Source organism: Charadrius vociferus, unplaced genomic scaffold (assembly GCF_000708025.1).
Source record: "Charadrius vociferus isolate BGI_N301 unplaced genomic scaffold, ASM70802v2 scaffold2532, whole genome shotgun sequence".
Lineage (NCBI taxonomy): Eukaryota > Metazoa > Chordata > Aves > Charadriiformes > Charadriidae > Charadrius > Charadrius vociferus.
Window position 1 is genome coordinate 34,468 of NW_009647392.1, and position 7,172 is coordinate 41,639.

Below are 7,172 nucleotides of genomic sequence, written 5' to 3' on the forward strand. Positions count from 1 at the left end.
TCCTGCTGTTCTTCCTGCCTGCCCTGCCTGTACACAAGGGGAAGCGAGTGGGAAGGGTGTCTCTGGCCTACTGCACTGTTTTGGGTGGGGATGCCAGAGGACACGCTCCCCACAGCCATGATGCAGCCAGGGGAGGTAACCCCAGCAGCTCCTGATGATCATCCTGGCACAGAAGGCTGGTTGTGGCCCCCCTGGGATGGGGTGCTGGGATGGGTGCTGTGGAGCAGGACTGACTCCCAATGGGGGAAAAGCACGGGTCCCTGCTGTGCCCTGGCTGGAGCAGCTAACTGGGCAAGGGAAACCCTCTGCCTTTTTCCTGCCCAGCCTTGCTCTATGTTGGCTCCTGCCCGCACTCCTGCAAGCTCCCTGGCCCTTTGAATCTGCTGGCAGGATGTCTACATGCTTCTGCCATGGCTTCATTGCTGGCTGTTAGACCCATATTTGGTAGCAATAATTGTTTACTCCCTTCTTCTCTCTCCCTGTGCCTCACTGCTGAGAAGGGGAGGGGAGGTATTTTGGGGGATCTTTAGCTTTGTTGGAGCTTGCAGGTTGCCCAGTAAAGGGTCTGAACTCCACCCCACCACCCTCCTGCAGACCATGGGATCAAACCCCCCAAGTGCTAAATGAGTGGCTGCTGTTGCACAGCATATATGATGGTGTGCAGTGAGCACCAGCTGAGTGCATGGCTTGTTCACTGAATGGCAGTGATGGGGGCTTGGTGCATCCTGAAGTGGCACATTCTGGCAGATTTGGGGAAGAGGAGCAGGAAGGCTGGGGAATGAACCTGTGGGGTGCCCTCCTTTTCGCTGGCTGAGCATGCGGTCCTGCGCTTGCTTGCCCCTGTGGCTGTCTTGGTGGTGGGCAGCCTGGGGTGTACTGCTGTTTGTGTCCCCCCCCTTTGGAGGGCAGGAGATGCCCATCAGGAGGGGACAGGCCTGGGGATGCATGAGAAACAACAGCAGTTAATAGCCAGAGCTGCTTTACCCAAGTGCTGGTGAGCTTGTGAGCTGTGTGCGCCTGTGGCTGTGATCCCCCAGCCCCACTGCCCTTCCCCTGCCTGTTTCCCACACCAAGCTGGGCTGCCTTCCCTGCAGGGGCAAGAGGATGCTCCTGCCTCAGCTGCAGGTAATAGCCAGGTAGTCGCAGAGGTGCCATGGAGCTGGGCTCACCAGCCTCTTACATTCCCCAGGAGCAAGCTTGGCTCTGGCTAGAAGAAACCATCTCACCGTCCAATGTGGCCACACAGCTAGGAAAGAGGAAGCAGGCTGAATTGGCTCAGCAGTGTGCAGCATTGTCACCAGCCAGGGCTGCAGGCTCAGCCTTACTTTCCATCAGTGTGAGGCTGAGCCACCTGTGCCCCCAGTGCCTGCTGTGGCTGTGTATAGTGGTCTCAGACTGGAGGACCTGTCCAGAGCCAGGTCCGGCTTCTTACTGGGTTAATTTTTGACCTGGTTCCTTCTGCTGGTGTGCAGGCAGAGCTGCTACTGGCAGGTGTTGTGGTGGCTTGGGACCTGCCTGGCTGTGCCAGCAGCCTGTGGAAAGCCCCAGCAGTGGGGTGGCTTGCAGCTGATAAAGCTTCCTGCGGCCAGCTCCCAGCACTGCTTCGCTCCCAGCCCGGGGGTGGTCCAGAGCAGGGTCTTTCCCAAATGAAATTTGGCATTGCTGTTTAAAAAGACCAAATAAACAAAACAAAACAAAAAACCCAACAACCCACACACACACACCCACAACCCCAAACCTCATCTGGAGTCTCCCTCCTGCCGTGAGTGTGCCAGCAGGCTGCTTCGATGCTATTGATCTTTTTTTTTTTAAGATATACAACCTCTGTAACCATTCTTGCAATGTTAAACTCAGCCAATACAAATATAGCAGTTATGTCATGTGATGGAAAACTCGCTCTCAGTGGTCCCAGCAATGATGCAGTGGTTCCTCAGGTTGGTACGGTGCTGGCTCCCTGCAGCTGTCCCTGCTTGTGCTGCCCTGGCTTTAAGCAGAGTCCCAAGCCAGGAGACCTCTACCACCACAGTGGTTTTGCTGGGACGACTCCTGAGGGGGTTGGACCCCACCAAGAACTCTCCCCCCCCCCATTTTGGGATTGGCTCGGGAGCGTGCTCGTGGTTCAAAGGGTTGCACACAGCTTGCCATGAAATGCAGAAATGCCTTAATCTGGCTGCTAGCTGGCTAGCTTGCTGCTCTAGTACCTTATCTGCCTTTGCATACCGACAACTGGTTGCAAATGGGTTTGCTTGCTCTAGAGGCAAGCCAGCGCAGAAATTTGGTGTGTGTTCATTGAGACTTGGTTTGTTTGGGTGTTTTGGGGTTTTGTTGTTTTTTTTTTATTTCCTTTCTACAGGGACAGCTTGAATTTCACTGTCCTTTTCCTTTATTTTTCTGGTTTACAGCACCGGGCTCCCACACTGTCCTGTAACTTACATCTCGTCTGGCTTTTCCTTCCCCACATGGTACCCGGAGGATAGAGGTGTGCAAGGGCTGAGCCCTGCATCAGTGCCCTCTCGCAGGAGGAGGTGTGCAGGCAGATTTGCAAACCCCATGTGATTAATTGCCATGTTTGCTGACAAATCTCTCCAGGGTTTGAGGAGGTGTACTTCTTGCAGAACAGACAGCATTTCTGCTTTAGACATTGATGTCAGCAAAATTCAACTGCTGTATCCTGAACTGTTTCTGTAGAATATGGGAATTAAAATGAACCATCTATCTCCCTTTCCTCTGAGGGCTTGCTTGATGCTGTAAACACCTTCCCTTCTAAGCTCTGTCATTTTTATAAGAGCTTGAAAGTACAAAGGCTTGAGCAGTCATCCTCCTGTGAGGTCTTGGAAAGCATGGTGGCCCCTGTGAAGGGCACACTAAAGGATGCCTCCGGTGCAGTGCCTGATTTTAGGTGTCTCTAGGAGGGCAAGAGGAGGCTGCAGAAATGGCTGGGGCAGGAGCGACACCAGCATAGTCTGGTTCCTTTTGGTTCCTCTCTGCCATTCAGCATCCTCCCCTCCTCTTCCTTTGTGGTCTCTGACCTTGTCCTGGTGGTGGCATATTCTCCTTTTCCTGTAGAGGGACAGAGAGCAGCTTTACGCTCAACTCAAGAATATTTTTAGATATAGAGATGTTGAGTACTGGCCTGGTGACCGCAGCAGCCCACTCTGTGTATGAAATATTCAAAAAGCCCTTTCTACAGCAGGGTGTTCCTTGTCCCTTCAGTTCTGCAGCTTTGCTGGTGCTTTTGGGTGGACAGCAATGGCACATGCAGGTGCCTCCACTGCTTCCTTCCCGCTGCCAGCGGGCTCCCTTGCTCTGGTCCCAAAATGCGTTTCATTCCTCGTCAGCAGAGCCAGTGGGGGCCATGGGCCTCTGTAGAAACATTGCCAAATGGCTCAGGAGCTGGAGCGACTCCATGTGCTGGTGGAGGCAGCAAACTCCTCTGTCCCTGCCTCCCACCCGGCTTTGTGGCTCTGTAGGAGCCTCTCCTTGCTCTGACTTGCTCCTGCCCAAAATCAGATGCAGGAACTTTTTATCCATCACAGGTCCTGCCCCTGGCCTGCTTGGGTCTTTGGTTGGAAGCAGCCTGCACCAGTGTATCCCCTTCTGCAGGAGACTGAAGCTGGCAGCGCCAGGTAGGAATGCACAGGCTACTATCTGTTGCTGTCGTGCGAGGGAGGCTGTTAGCAAGCCTTGCCCAAGAACCTTCCTGGGCCAGGCTGAGGATGCACGTGGCTGGTAGTCTTTCCCTGACAGCCATAATAGGAGGTCCAGTAGGAGAAAATCAATCTAAAAGAGGACAAGCAGATATGGTGCATCCTGCTGGTGCTCTTGTGTCTTCCTACTGGCTGGGGTTTAAGGACAAGGCAGCCCGGGTCAAGGCAGAACAGGGAATTCCTTCCCCATGTGCAGGCTTTCGGGGAGTAGAAAAGGGGTGTCACTACTGGAGAGTGTTGGGTTGAGGCTGGCTGGGGACTGGGGATACTCAGAAGAACAGGGAGAAGGACCTGGCTCAGGGACCCCAAGGCATGCAGCAACCTGGGAAAGCACTGAAAGCTTCTGCATGGTGGGTAAACCAAAAGGAAAGGGCTCACCCTACAAGCCACAGCAGGCAAGTGGGAGGGGCTTATTTACAACCTTCTTTTGTTTTTTCTTTCCGATTTTGCTCTGCTGTAAGAATATTGTCGTTATAATTAGGTGTTATTAAACCTGGTGTTTTGGAGCCCTTGCTCTTAAGCTGATCCTTCAAGCTGGACCCAGCTTGGGGCCCATTTCAAATGGTGTGGTGTGGCTCTCATGAGCCCTTGCAGCAAGAACTGCAACAGCTGGGTTCCTTGCCCTCCTGTGTGTGGGCTCCCCTGCTCTGGGTTTGTGCTGCAGCTGCTGCCATAGACCCCAGTCTCCAAGCGCCAATGCGGTACTCGGTATGAGTGGTGCTTTCCCCAGGTAATTATTTTTAATGGGCGAGTTTGGTGCCTGGTGCCCTTATCTCGCCACCCTGAGCAACTCCAGGCTTTTCTGTCCCTCCGGTTCCATCTGTGCTCAGGCTCCTGGCTCAGCACCATCCACTTGGGGAGCCCTGATAGCCAGGGCAGGGCCCCACCAGCTCTGGGTCAAAGCTTGGTTTTCCTCTTGTGGCTTCTGTGTCACAGCAGGTTTAATTATAACCCCTTCCCATCACGCTCTCCTGGCTTCTCGTGTGCTCCCATGCGCTCACTTCCTCCTTGCTGGCAGAATCTCTGCCAAGTACCAGCTGCTGTTGCTTCTGCAGGTGAGCAAAATCGGCTTTGGGACCTTGGGATGGGGAGACGAGGGTCCCAACGCTGGCCAGAGACCCCGGGGTCAGCACAGGGCTGGAAAGCAGGACCCCCTCATGTGCTCGCCAGCGTGGGGTGTGGCCCTTGCTTGCTGCTAGAAGCCAGGTCCCAGCTTTTTGGGAGCAGAGGTGCTGCTGAAGGAAGAGGAAGAACCCTGCACATCGTAGGGGACCATGTGGGGACGGCAGTCAGAGCTGAACCAGCTGTCTCCTCCAACAGGTGACACAGGAGTGGGGACAGCCCAGCTGCCACCATGGTTGCCTTCTCGCTGAAGATAGCATCAGCAACGTGGTGAAGATGATGCAGTTTGAGCCCTCCGCCATGGTGTACGATGCCTACTGGATGATCCATGAGCAGGTGTCCGAGGCCCAGATGGGACAGCTAAGTCTGTGGTGGGGCTGTCTGCTGTGCCAGGGCCACCCCGGCTTGGCTCCTGGCATTTCCTTTTCCTCTCTTGTCCCCATGACTGTCTGGGTTTTCCCAGTTGGCGCAGAGCAGTTGGGGGGTGGGGGGAGCAAGGTCCAAGTCCTCCTGCCCAGTTGAGGTGAGGGGCTGAGCTCCTTAGGCTCCCTCCTTGACACCCCAGAAGAAATTTGGGGGATTGGGAGGTAGGAAAACACATTTGGAAGTGAAATATTTGTCGAGCTCTGAGCCTGCTGCCCTTTCTGTCTCTGCTTCTTTCTCCTACTTGCATTCATCACCACTAGCCAGGATTAGGTGGGTTTAAACAGTCACAGGGGTTGTAGCGGGCATTAATAAACCATATAATTGAATTCTTCCTTTCTTGGGGATTACATAGTCCTCCATCAGGTCTGTCCCCCTCCCCGGCAGCTCTCTGCCAGGCCTCTGCCGGTGCTGTTACCTTACTAAGCTTTCTCAGCTCTAATATCTCCCTGCTGCCACAAAAGTAAGCTTATGGCACACGAGCTCATGATGCGATTCATGCCCACATGGATGTAGCCTGTCTCTGGCATGGATGGGGGTGGGCGGTGGAGTGCTGGGACATCGACATCATCTTGGAGGTTCTCCTGGGTCCCTGCAGCCTCCGAAAGTGGCTCTGCCATGGAGGAGAGCCATGCATCAGGCAAGCAGCAAATGGGAGGTCAGGAGTTGTGGGAAGAGGAGGGGGGAGCACGGCAACATCTGGGAGCTGCGAATTCCTCATAGATGAAAGGAAATGCTTTCTTGTGCAGTGCCTGGCTGGCCCATGGGATGCAATCTGGCAGATCACGGCTTTCGGTTTTGGAGAGGGTCTGGATGTTTATGTGGATGCAGGGCTGTAACAGTGCTGGTGCTGGAAGGAACATTGCATTTTCGGCTCCTGAGTGTGAGCCAGCCTGCTTATAAAATAAAAAATAAAAAAGGCAAGGGGAAAGCCTTAAAGGAAACTGCTTATTCCCAAGTTTCTTTTCAGTTGCTCACAGCTTTTCTTTTCCCTTGCAGCTTTTGTTTCTCTTTGCTCTCCTTACCCAGTGGTACTCGGGGTCCCTTTTTGAGATGCCCTGTTTTTTTGTGACCTTTGGTCTGGGGGAGCTTCAGTGTAGGTTTCCAGCCCCGCTCTTGCTCTGTCTCTGGAAGCATCTCTTCCTGCCCAAGCTATGGTTCTGGGGCAAGCTGCTCAGTTTTCAGTGCTTTAGAATTATCCTTTTAGAATTTGCTTTTAAAATAGCTGCCTTTTTTCTTTTTAATTAAAAAAAAAAAAAAGTTTTTTTGTGACCTTTGGTCTGGGGGAGCTTCAGTGTAGGTTTCCAGCCCCGCTCTTGCTCTGTCTCTGGAAGCATCTCTTCCTGCCCAAGCTATGGTTCTGGGGCAAGCTGCTCAGTTTTCAGTGCTTTAGAATTATCCTTTTAGAATTTGCTTTTAAAATAGCTGCCTTTTTTCTTTTTAATTAAAAAAAAAAAAAAAGGCAAGCCTGATTTTTCTGCTCCCTGTTTAGTAGGATCCTAACACCAATGTTAGCCAGGCAGGAGCAGGGTGACTCAGGAATTTGTCCCTCCCCCACAGAGAGCTGCCAATGATATATAAACTTAGCTGCCAGCCAAGACAGCCTGCGATGTGGGATTGTTGGAAAGGTGAAGAAGGACCTTTCCTAGGGCAAAACCAGGCATGGTCCTGGCCTCTTGCATCAAGAAGACGGGGCCATCCCTGTGCATCCAAGCTGGGGTGACACTGCCTGGGCATCATCATCAGCACTCTCACTGGGTACCCCAGCCCTGAGGGAACAGGATTTGGTGAACAGCACTTCTACACTTTCTCACCACCTCTGAGACCTTGTAAGCTTCGATCCTGTCCTCCTTCAGCCTCTTCTCGAAACAGAGAGTCCCAGCTCCTTTAGTCTCTGTTATGGTTTGAGAAAACCCACAA